The sequence below is a fragment of the Coregonus clupeaformis genome, unplaced genomic scaffold, assembly GCF_020615455.1.
Source record: "Coregonus clupeaformis isolate EN_2021a unplaced genomic scaffold, ASM2061545v1 scaf0523, whole genome shotgun sequence".
NCBI classification, from domain to species: Eukaryota; Metazoa; Chordata; class Actinopteri; order Salmoniformes; family Salmonidae; genus Coregonus; species Coregonus clupeaformis.
The window spans coordinates 146,466-159,305 of record NW_025533978.1 but is presented as its reverse complement, the minus strand read 5'-3'; the positions used below and the strand labels follow the sequence as shown (position 1 = coordinate 159,305).

The 12,840-nt window shown below is 41.9% G+C and overlaps 1 long non-coding RNA gene across 1 annotated transcript; it reads left to right on the top strand.

The window, feature by feature from the left end:
* The first annotated feature begins 10,433 nt into the window (after positions 1–10,433).
* LOC121560623 lies at positions 10,434–12,324 on the top strand. The gene is made up of 2 exons (XR_005999036.2): positions 10,434–10,655; positions 11,978–12,324. It is a non-coding gene; the product is annotated as an uncharacterized LOC121560623 (long non-coding RNA).
* The last annotated feature ends 516 nt before the right edge of the window (positions 12,325–12,840 follow it).

The window sequence follows — 12,840 nt, the reverse complement described above, 5'->3', positions numbered from 1 at the left end:
CACTGCTCTAGAGGAGATCTGCATGGAGGAATGGGCCAAAATACCAGCAACAGTGTGTGAAAACCTTGTGAAGACTTACAGAAAACGTTTGACCTGTGTCATTGCCAACAAAGGGTATATAACAAAGTATTGAGAAACTTTTGTTATTGACCAAATACTTAATTTCCACCATAATTTGCAAATAAATTCATAAAAAATCCTACAATGTGATTTTCTGGAGAAAAAAAATCTCATTTTTTTTCTCAATTTGTCTGTCATAGTTGACGTGTACTTAAGATGAAAATTACAGGCCTCTCTCATCTATTTAAGTGGGAGAACTTGCACAATTGGTGGCTGACTAAATACTTTTTTTCCCCACTGTAGGCTAGTGCTTTTGCTGTTCATTAGGCCTAGTAATCTTGTTGGCTGACCAAAAGTAAATGTGGACAGTTCTTCAAGTATCTTCAATATGCACCTTGGAATTGGATAAGGACACGCGCAGTTGCATCCTAGATGTGTCTGTCTTTCACTTGTAGCCTGTGAGAAAGACCCGATCACGTGATAGAGCGCGCAGCACTCAGGGAGAAGGGCACAACGGCATGGAATTTTTTGGGGTGCATTACGGCCACACAAAGGTGATGCCGCCGTGAAATTCTAGACATTATCAAGTGCTTGTCAAATTGTGAATGAGTGACTGACGTAGTGTGTACAGCCTGCACAAAAAACAAAGCAGAGCTCATGCCTTTCAAGCGACTTTTTCCAAATCATCATTAGAGTCGCATCATTCAGCCTTACAATGTATTAAAAATCTAAACATATAGCCCAACGTCTGTAGAACAACTAAAGTTACATTAATAACTCTTTGTTAACCGCTCAACACAGAATAGCCGCATGTGCACTCCCTCAAATCATTTGGAGAAAATATTATTTCTATTTTATTCAGCTTTGTTAAATTGTATTCTTCATACTATAAAATAATGCCACGGAATTCTAAGCAAATCTTGTCTGCTAAATGAACTGGTGTAGCCCACAGCCATTTGGCATAGCCAGATCAGGACCTAACATAAGGACAACTCAGAGTATGCTATTCTGTTCTTCTTAAATAGACTACATTTTCTTCATATCATGCTTCTTTAGACCTGTCTAAAATAAATAATGGATTTATTGTGAAGGTGTAGGCTATATTACATGGATTTATTACACTTTTTAAAACGTAGATGTTCCAAAGGTCTGCTTCAGTGGCTAAATGTGTTTATGTTAATTACCGGTCAATTACCGTGAGACTGACAGTTATTTGCTTGACAATCACCGGCTGATGAAATTTCGTGACTGCCACAGCCCTACTCTGAGACCAGGTTGCTCACATGACATTCATGGAAAGCATTCTATAAGACACTGCATCATGTTTTATCACTGCCAGAAACACTTTTTTTCTTAAGAGCCCTTTCCCTTTTAATCAATTATTCATTAATTTAATCGCTGTAATGGTGTTTATTATAAAACCTCTCATACCACCTTTCAGAATAAAAATAATAATAATGTGGCAGTCATGTTTTAACTGCTAAAACAAGGATGATAAAAATAGGCCTGGATAGTAGATAAGGAACAACAGTAAGGCCAAGTCGCACCTGCACATTTGTCCTGTATGTGTCCTATGTAATGTATGGAGGGCTTGGACACTGTTTCCAAGTTCGTTGTAAATATGTCACACTGCAATGTCATCTATACTAAACAAAAATATAAACACAACATGTAAAGTGTTTCATGAGCTGAAATATAAGATCTCAGTAAAGCTTATTTCTCAAAAATTTTGGGCACCTTGTGTTGGGGACAATAAAAGGCTACTCTAAAATGTGCAGTTTTGTCACACAACACAATCCCACAGATGTCTCAAGTTTTGATGGAGCTTGCAATTGGCATGCTGACTGCAGGACTGTCCACCAGAGCTGTTGCCAGATAATTTAATGTTAATTTCTCTACCATAAGCCGCCTCCAATGTCAATTTTATCGATGGCAATTTAAATGCACAGAGATACCGTGACAAGGTCCTGAGGCCAATTGTCATGCCATTCATCCGCCGACATCACCTTATGTTTCAGCATGATAATGCACGGCCCCATGTCGCAAAGATCTGTACACAATTCCTGGAAGCTGAAAATGTCACAGTTCTTCCATGGCCTGCATACTCACCAGACATGTCACCCATTGAGCATGTTTGGGATGACCTGGATCGACGAGTACGACAGCGTTTTCCATTTCCCGCCAATATCCAGCAACTTCGCACAGCCATTGAAGAGGAGTGGGACAATATTCCACAAGCCACAATCAACAGCCTGATCAATTATTTGCGAAGGAGATGTGTCACGCTGCATGAGGCAAATGGTGATCACACCAGATACTGACTGGTTTTCTGATCCACGCCCCTACCTCTTTTGTTAAGGTATCTGTGACCAATTTATGCATATATTTATTCCCAGTGAAATCCATAGATTAGGGCCTAATCTTTTCTTTAATGAGTCTGACGCGAAGGATATACTGTTTCTCCCGGACCAGGCCCAAATCCCCGTCATTCGCATGAAGAAAAGACTGAGATACAGGGGGCGCAGATCCGGGTTCCTTGTGATAATTTGTTGGCGAGTGGGTAACCCGCCTCTACCATCCATTCTATTGTCCAACGTGCAATCAGTGTAGAAAAAACAAGATGAGCTCCGTTCGAGACTGTCCTACCAACGGGATACTAAAAACTGTAATATCTTATGTTTCACCGAGTCGTGGCTGAATGGCGGCACGGATAATATCCAGTTGGCTGGGTTTTCTGTGCATCGGCAGGACAGAACAGCTACGTCCGGTAAGACGAGGGGTGGTGGTGTGTGTCTATTTGTCAATTACAGCTGGTGCGCAATGTCTAATATTAAGGAAGTCTTGAGGTATTGCTCGCCTGAGGTAGAGTACCTCATGATAAGCTGTAGACCACACTATCTACCAAGAGAGTTTTCATCTATATTTTTCTATTTACCACCACAAATCGATGCTGGCACTAAGACCGCACTCTAGAGCCTAGAGCTGGCTCTTTCAAGGAGCAGGACAATACTCTGGACACTCATAAGAATCCTGCTATGCGCTTAGACGAACCATCAAACAGGCAACGTGTCAATACAGGACTAAGATTGAATCCTACTACACCGGCTCTGACGCTCGTTGGATGTGACAGGGCTTGCAAACTATTATAGACTACAAAGGGACACCCAGCCGCGAACTGCCCAGTGACGCAAGCCTACTAGACAGGCTAAATGCCTTTTATGCTCGCTTCGAGGCAAGCAACACTGAAGCATGCATGAGAGCACCAGCTGTTCCGGACGACTGTGTGATCACGCTCTCCTTAGCCGATGTGAGCAAGACCTTTAAAACAGGTCAACATTCACAAGGCCGCGGGGCCAGACGGATTACCAGGACGTGTACTCAGAGCATGCATGGACCAACTGGCAAGTGTCTTCACTGCCATTTTCAAGCTCTCCCTGACCGAGTCTGTAATACCTAAATGTTTCAAGCAGACCACCACAGACCCTGTGCCCAAGAAAGAGAAGGTAACCTGCCTAAATGACTACCGCCCTGTATCACTCACGTCGGTAGTCATGAAGTGCTTTGAAAGGCTGGTCATGGCTGACATCAACACCATCATCCCGGAAACCCTAGACCCACTCCAATTCGCATACTGCCCCAAAAGATCCACAGATGACGCAATCTCAATCGCACTCCACACTGCTCTTTCCCACCTGGACAAAAGGAACACCTACAGCACCAGTCAAAAGTTTGGACACACCTACACATTCCAGGGTTTTTCTTAATTTTTTACTATTTTCTACATTGTAGAATAACAGTGAAGACATCAAACTATGAAATAACACATACGGAATCATGTAGTAACCAAAAAAGTGTTAAACTAATCAACAAATATTTTATATTTGAGATTCTTCAAAGTAGCCACCCTTGGCATTCTCTCAACCAGCTTCATGAGGTTGTCACCTGGAATGCATTTCAATTAACAGGTGTGCCTTGTTAAAAGTTAATTTGTGGGATTTCTTTCCTTCTTAATGCATTTGAGCCAATCAGTTGTGTTGTGACAATTATGGCAAGAACAGCTCAAATAAGCAAAGATAAACGACAGTCCATCATTACTTTAAGACATGAAGGTCAGTCAATCCGGAAAATTTCAAGGACTTTGAAAGTTTTTTCAAGTGCAGTCGCAAAAACCATCAAGCGCTATGATGAAACTGGCTCTCATGAGGACCGCCACAGGAAAGGAAAACCCAGAGTTACCTCTGCTACAGAGGAGAAGTTCATTAGAGTTACCAGCCTCAGAAATTGAAGCCCAAATAAATGCTTCACAGAGTTCAAGTAACAGACACATCTCAACATCAACTGTTCAGAGAAGACTGCGTGAATCAGGCCTTCATGGTCTAATTGCTGCAAAGAAACCACTACTAAAGGACACCAATAAGAAGAAGAGACTTGTTTGGGCCAAGAAACACAAGCAATGGACATTAGACGGGTGGAAATCTGTCCTTTGGTCTGATGAGTCGAAATGTGAGATTTTTGTTTCCAACTGATGTGTCTTTGTGAGACGCAGAGTAGGTGAACAGATTATCTCTGCATGTGTGGTTCCCACCGTGAAGCATGGAGGAGGAGGTGTGATGGTGTGAGGGGGCTTTCCTGGTGACACTGTCAATGATTCTTTAGAATTCAAGCCACACTTAACCGGCATGGCTACCACAGCATTCTGCAGCAATACGCCATCCCATCTGGTTTGGGCTTAGTGGGACTATCATTTGTTTTTCAACAGGACAATGACCCAACACACCTCCAGGCTGTGTAAGGCCTATTTGACCAAGAAGGAGAGTGATGGACTTCTGCATCAGATGACCTGGCCTCCACAATCACCCGACCTCAACACAGTTGAGATGGTTTGGGATGAGTTGGACCGCAGAGTGAAGGAAAAGCAGCCAACAAGTGCTCATCATATGTGGGAACTCCTTCAAGACTGTTGGAAAAGCATTCCAGGTGAAGCTGGTTGAGAGAATGCCAAGAGTGTGCAAAGCTGTCATTAAGGCAAAGGGTGGCTACTTTGAAGAATCTAAAATCTCTAATTTATTTTGATTTGTTTAACACTTTTTTGGTTACTACATGATTCCATATGTCTTCCTGATGGGCCGCTCCCAGGTGGTAAGGGTAGGCAACAGGTAGGCAACAACACATCTGCGACGCTGATCCTCAACACGGGGGCTCCTCAGGGGTGCGTACTTAGTGCCATCCTGTACTCCCTGTTCACCCATGACTGCGTGGCCAAGCACGACTCCAACACCATCATTAAGTTTGCTGATGATACAACAGTGGTAGGCTTGATCACCAACAATGATGAGACAGTCTATAGGGAGGAGGTCAGAGACATGCCAGTGTGGTGCCAGGACAACAACCTCTCCCTCAACGTGAGCAAGACAAAGGAGCTGATCGTGGACTACAGGAAAAGGAGGGCCATTCACATCGACGGGGCTGTAGTGGAGCGGGTCGAGAGTTTTAAGTTCCTTGATGTCCACATCAACAACCAAATATCATGATCCAAACACAGCTAGACAGTCGTGAAGAGGGCACGACAATGTATTATCCCCCTCAGGAGATAATATTTGGCATGGGTCCCCAGATCATCAAAAAGTTCTACAGCTGCACTATTGAGAGCATCCTGACCGGTTGCATCACCGCCTGGTATGGCAACTGCTCGGCATCCGACCGTAAGGCGCTACAGAGGGTAGCGCGTAGGACCCCGTACATCACTGGGGCCAAGCTTCCTGCCATCCAGGACATATATACTAGGCAGTGTCAGAGGAAGACCCAAAAATGTGTCAAAGACTCCAGTCACCCAAGTCATAGACTGTTCTCTCTGCTACCGCATGGCAAGCAGTACCGGAGCGCCAAGTCTAGTTCCAATAGGCTCAGTAACAGCAAATACCCCCAGCGGTCTAAGGCACTGCATCGCAGTGCTTGAGGTGTCACTACAGACCCGGGTTCGATCCCAGGCTGTGTCGCAGCCGGCCACGACCGGGAGACCCATGATGCGGTGCACAATTGTCCCAGCGTCGTCCGGGATGTCCTTGTCCCATCGCGCTCTAGCGACTCCTTGTGGTGGGCCAGCTGCATGCACGCTGACTTAGGTCGGCAGTTGTACGGTGTTTCCTCCGACACATTGGTGTGGCTGGCTTCCGGATTAAGCGAGCAGTGTGTCAAGAAGCAGTGCGGCTTGGCAGGGTCGTGTTTTGGAGGACGCATGGCTTTGGACCTTCGCCTCTCCCGAGCCCATACGGGAGTTGCAGCAATGGGACAAGACTGTAGGTGGATATCACGAAATTGGGGAGAAAAAGGGGTAAATAAAATTTTAAAATAAACAAAGAAACAGTTTCATCTAGATGTGTGAAAGCTAGTATATAAGCTAATGATCCATCATGTATGACATTCCTAGGAGTGTGTAAACTTACATTTTGTATTACCATATCATATTTGTATGTTCTCTATAGTTATGTACTTGAACATGTATCAATTGACCAATTCGGCACATTTGGGCAGACTTGATACAAAATAGTCCAGTATTGCAATGCTTCACTGGATCAATCTGAAACTTTGCACACACACTGCTGCCATCTAGTGGCCAACATCTAAACTGCGCCTAAACTGCAATATTATATTGTGGCCTTTCTCTTGCATTCCAAAGATGATGGAACTAAAAAAATTATAGAAAATTCATAATTTTTTGTTTGTATTATCTTTTACCAGATCTAATGTATTATATTTTCCTACATTCATTTCACATTTCCACAAACTTCAAAGTGTTTCCTTTCAAATGGGTGCATATCCTTGCTTCAGGTCCTGAGCTACAGGCAGTTAGATTTGTCATTTTAGGCGAAAATTGAATAAAAGGGTCCGATCCTTAAGAGGTTAAGGGCTTTTAAGTAAGCATTTCACGGTAATGTCTACACCTGTTGTATTTGGCGCATGTGACAAATACAATTTGATTTGATTTTGAATTGAATTGATTTATTTTAATGAATTTATTTCAATTGACTGATTTCCTTATATGAATTGTAACTCAGTAAAATCGTTGAAGTTGTTGCATGTTGCGTTTATATTTTTGTTCAGTATAGATTGGCATCCAGAAAACCAATATTGCGTATGGGAATATATACAAGGCAAACAAACTGTTCTTAAAAACACCACAACAGACCTGGTCTAGTTTATGACAGGGCAGTGGTGTCCAAACCTAATCCTGAAGGGCTGCAGTGATACAGCAGCCCGCAGGCTTTTGTTCGATTACTGCACTGATCACTGATTCAAATTATCCAATAATCATGGCTGTCACTGAAAAACTATTTGTGTAGTTAATCAGACATGTTAAAGTTGCCCACCAAAATGGAAGAACACCCCTGGTTTAGGATAATATTCCAATACTGTGGTAAATACAGTACATAGCCATCTTCAGATGCAGAATCAATATGACTTACTGTATGTGACGTGAACTGACGTGACATTATATTTTATTAAGACAGATTTTATTTTAGCATCCAGGAGCAGGGTTGTTAAACATAGATTTTATCTACTTACAAGGCTTAGCTACTCTGTAGTTGTGCTGTCCTCTTCTCACCTGTTGTTGGTCATACACTGAAGTCATGGAGTTATTGTATTCTTTCTCTCTTTCAATTCAACCACTACACATGTAGTCTTATCCCTTTCTCTGAAATACCTTATTGAACAACCTTAGTCGAACCAATAATACCCTGACTTCAGCTCTTGGAGAAGTCCTTGTCGCTTGCGCTGCAGTTTCTCTATTACGCAATTTATTAGTCCTGTGCTAGTTGGTTTTTTCATGCTCATGTCACATTTCTTCCTTCCCCTTAAAGAGACAAGTGTATTTTTCAATGACTACTTATACGAGAGAATATAATTGCTGCATACTCCAGAAACTTTTCTTTAGCATGCCTAGTTTATGACTACTATGTTTTTTTTTTACATAATCAGGGTGTCAAATATTTTCTGATACTCTTGCTGTTGAAGTGCACAACAAGCGAGAGTCTGATCTTTTTATCACTGTTAAAATGAAATGTGTGAATTGATTTTAAGGAATATTTAATGATATTTCAACATGTAACAGAATGTTATGTAAGGCTCTATCCATGCTAGTCCCCATTAACATTCCGAGTGGAAATCATTAACAGGATTGATAAAGATATTGACCATGAGTACATTTTTATCCTGGATGAAATAGCTGATTGACTTCAATGTGCATACAGGAAAACCTTTATCGTACTTTCCTTGATTAAAATAAAAAAGAAGGTAATTAAAAGCTCTTACTTCCCAAAGAAAACAATATGTTGTTGTAAAAAATGTAATTCATGGCAGAAGGATAAAGCTTTATCTTGCTGTATACAACATATTGCCATATTTGGATACTTGCTTTAGCTCTCTGTCAAAGTCAACTAACATGTTTTAAAAAATCCATGTAGATCTCAGCTGCAGTTAAACGATATTCAACAATGTACAGTGAGGAAAAGTATTTAGTCAGCCACCAATTGTGCAAGTTCTCCCACTTAAAAAGATGAGAGAGGCCTGTACTTTTCATCATAGGTACAGTCCTATTTCACAACTCATGACCATCCATAGTACCAATATTGTCTATGCCATAACATGCACACTATGCCACAACATTTATATAGGAGAAACCGGTCACACAGTCCTGACACGCCTCAAACAGCACCTCTACACAATTAGAAAAAACATATTACAAACACACCTGGTCCAACATTTTCAGATTCACCCAACAACTTCCCTCCATATTACCGGTCTGGAGATGAAATCCACCTGGACCAGAGGCCAGAGAAAAGCGGCCGAATCCAGGTGGATTTCAAAACTTAATACTTTGGCTCCACTGGGGATGAATATCAAGGAATAAATAAAAAACATTAACACTTTTGAGTTCTCGAGACCGGGCAAAGGTGCAATAGGCCCGTGCAACCTAAAGGTTTGAAACCAGTACAAACATAAACCCTCTTAAACCTAACCCTAACCCCTAACCCCAACCCAATTGAGTTTTTATCCCTGTACCTAACCAAATTTTGAAATCCACCTAGCCCCCTCCAAAGCACATCGATTGACATCTACGGCCTCCCAGGAGTACAGCAAAACAAACCCCAGCTCCCCACGACATTACCTTCTCCACATACAGAATTGGACAGGGGTGTCCAATTGAGTTTTTATCCCTGTACCTAACCCTAACCCCTAACCCTAACCCCCAACCCCAACCCTAACCCTAACCACATACAGAATTGGACAGGGGTGTCCAATTGAGTTTTTATCCCTGTACCTAACCCTAACCCTAAACCCTAAACCCTAACCTAAACCCTAACCCTAACCAGTACAAACATAAACCCTCTTAAACCTAACCCTAAACCCTAACCCTAACCCATCTACAGCCTCCCAGGAGTACAGCAAAACAAAACCCCAGCTCCCCACGACATTACCTTCTCCACATACAGAATTGGACAGGGGTGTCCAAATGAGTTTTTATCCCTGTGTGTGTGTCCCTAAACCCAACCCTAACCCTAACCCAGAGACACCGGTGCCTGAACCTAACCTCAGTGACACCGGTGCCTAAAACTTAATTCCTTCCCGTTTTTGGGATTCTATTGTAATGTCTTCTCTTGTCCTTGTCTTTCCTGTATTTTTTATTTTTTTAATGTTTTTTGGGGGGGATTTCATTAAAACATAAAGGATAAGATATATTTATAGCCCCTGTGCCCGTGCACACTTAACACCCACTTGGTGTTAAGAATTTGTCCCCTACCTAACCCTAACCCTAAACCCTAACCCCTAACCCTAACTCTAACCCCAGAGACACCGGTGCCTAAACCTAACCTCAGTGACAGCGATGCCTAAAACTTAAGACATTACAATAGAATCCCAAAAACGGGAAGGAATTGTCTTGTCTCTCCTGTATTTTTTATTTTTGTATATGTTTTTGGGGGGATTTCATTGAAACATAAAGCATGATATATATAGCCCCTGTGCCCGTGCACACTTAACACCCACTTGGTGTGAAGAATTTGTCCCCTACCTAACATAGCCTGTGCCTGGTTGGCTATTATCACAATTTGGTATTCTGATTTAAAAATGAGATCTAATTATGGGCAATAGGAATTTATAGTACATTAAAATGTGTAGTCTTCTTATAAGTCTTCCCTACTATATAGAGGGAACTTGTATCTATTTGGGGACCTTTAAGAAGCAGAAAGTTTTGGAGGGAAAAATGCCAAGGACCAATTAACAGTGATTACCACTGGAGGTCAGCCCCTCTGAAACCCTTTTTAAAGTTCCTGTTTTGCCCATTGTCTTGTTACCTCTGATGAAGCCTAGTAAGGCGAAACATCAGGCAGTGCTTTTTATATGTATATCTGGAAACAATTTTTGATGACTTTTTGGACACCCTTTTTTTAAAACAGGGGATTCAGATACTTTTAAAACCAAAAGGACTAAAAAAATCAACAAACAATTCAAGTGCAGGAGCACACCGATAACATCCACTATTGGATTCTTCCATTCTTCCTCCATCACTAAGGGTAGGCCACCCAAACATTTCAAATGTGAGTATGGAATAAAGGACCTGGGTAAGAATTTGTTTTGGACTAGGTGTGCACACTGAAAACAACAACGTGTATATATATATATATATATATATATATTTGTCCACTTGTTTTTCACTAAGGAAAATACAAAATTGTTTTTGTTCCGATGGTAGTATAAAGTGGAAACTACAAAGGGAGAATTACCAAACACTTCCAGTTCCATATCTTTAATGGTGGATGTTTTTGGTTTTGTGTGGTCATTAAATGAAAATGATTACATTCTACACCCACCAGATGGCAGTGAGAGTTCACTCCTTGAGAGTTCACCTATAAAAGTGAGTGTTTGTTAGATTGAGTGTGGTATCTAGTTCTCTTTCCAGTCCGGTCATTAATCATTGTGTGTTTTATGTAAACCCCCTTTTTTTTTAAACCCTACCCTATCCCACCTTTTTTTCCATGCTTGTTTTAGATAGGGATCTTTATATGTGGTCCTCTGTAGCTCAGCTGGTAGAGCACGGCGCTTGTAACGCCAAGGTAGTGGGTTCGATCCCCGGGACCACCCATACACAAATGCATGACTGTAAGTGGCTTTGGATAAAAGCGTCTGCTAAATGGCATATTATTATTATATTATTATTATATGCTTACCTTACCTGTTTACATTGTTGTCTCTAAGGCTGATGGCTAAAAACAGATGCCAATATGTCTGTCCCTCTCCACAATCGCTATGGGAGTTTGGCTCGGAATATTGACTTGGGTGAGTGCACCCCAGCCCCTACAATGAACACAAGTGAGAGACAGATTATTAATAGACCTATTAATAGAGATGTACAATTGTCAGCAAGCCGAAGACCAGATGACATATATTCACTTGTTGAGGAAATGGACATCTTGGGTTTCGAGCAGTGTCGAGTAGTGACACCTACAATATTACAAGGAAATCACCAGATTCTTTAGAAAGTAAACATTTCACTGTAATGTCTGTACCTACAATGTGACCAATAAAAGTTGATTTGATTTGCAAGGGTCCCGTTCACAGCACACACTCGCTCTAACACTCTAACACGTAGCCTGGGTCGTTTTGACCCCAGCCAGGACAGGAGAGGACAACGCTAGGGGTCATACAGCCACTCGCTCTAACACATAGGCACTGACACGTAGCCTGGGTCTTTTTGACCCGGACAGGACAACGGGAGGAGATATACAGCCACTCACTCTAACACGTAGCCTGGGTATTTTGACCCGGACAGGACAACGGGAGGGTTAATGGACTGTTATTTTAAGCTTGGGGTTGTGATTAGCGGATCAAAGTATGTAACATTTTGTCTCTGCTCTTCTAGCTTGATGTTTGTCAACATTTCCCCAGAGGCAGACCGCTTCCCGGAGACCCTGAACTCTCTGCGGTTTTCCAGCATGGCCTCACACTATTTAATTTTTTTAACACCACATACAATTCACTCAAGAACATGTTCATATGCTGTGCATATTTTGTTTAAATATCTGAATAACAATGGCATATTTGTAACTGTTTATTTATTCTGTTGCAGGTGAAGGATTGTGTTATTGGCACAGCATCAGCTAACGAAGTAAAAGCCCACAATAAGTAAACCGGAAGTAAAAAGGGGGAAATGTAAATGGACTATTTTTTAAATATAATTTGCATCAATAAAGTTGTACAAACATGGTCTCTTTTTTGTTTTCTTGAGTAAGGCAGCTTCAAAATGCAGGTGTTTCAGCCTAGCTGAGTGCTTTGTGTGGTGGTGGGGCAGCCAACAGAAAATACAGAGCGTAGGGGTCACTACGTTGCTGCCAATCCAGCATGACTTCTGCCGCGTTCAAAACAACTGGAAACTCAGATAAAACTCGACTGGGAAAATACGGAAAATAATTGAGCGGTCATCCAACTCTGAATTCTAAGTCGGGATTTCGGGCCTCTTTCTAGAGCCCACAAGAAGGATCGCCGTGCCTACAATAAACCTACTCCTAAACTACCCGTTGAACAACAGTATCATAGACAACTTTCACACATTCAAAATCCACATGCACAAACCTCCAGTCCTATTTCACAACTCATGACCATCCATAGTACCAATATTGTCTATGCCATAACATGCACACTATGCCACAACATTTATATAGGAGAAACCGGTCACACAGTCCTGACACGCCTCAAACAGCACCTCTACACAATTAGAAAAAACAT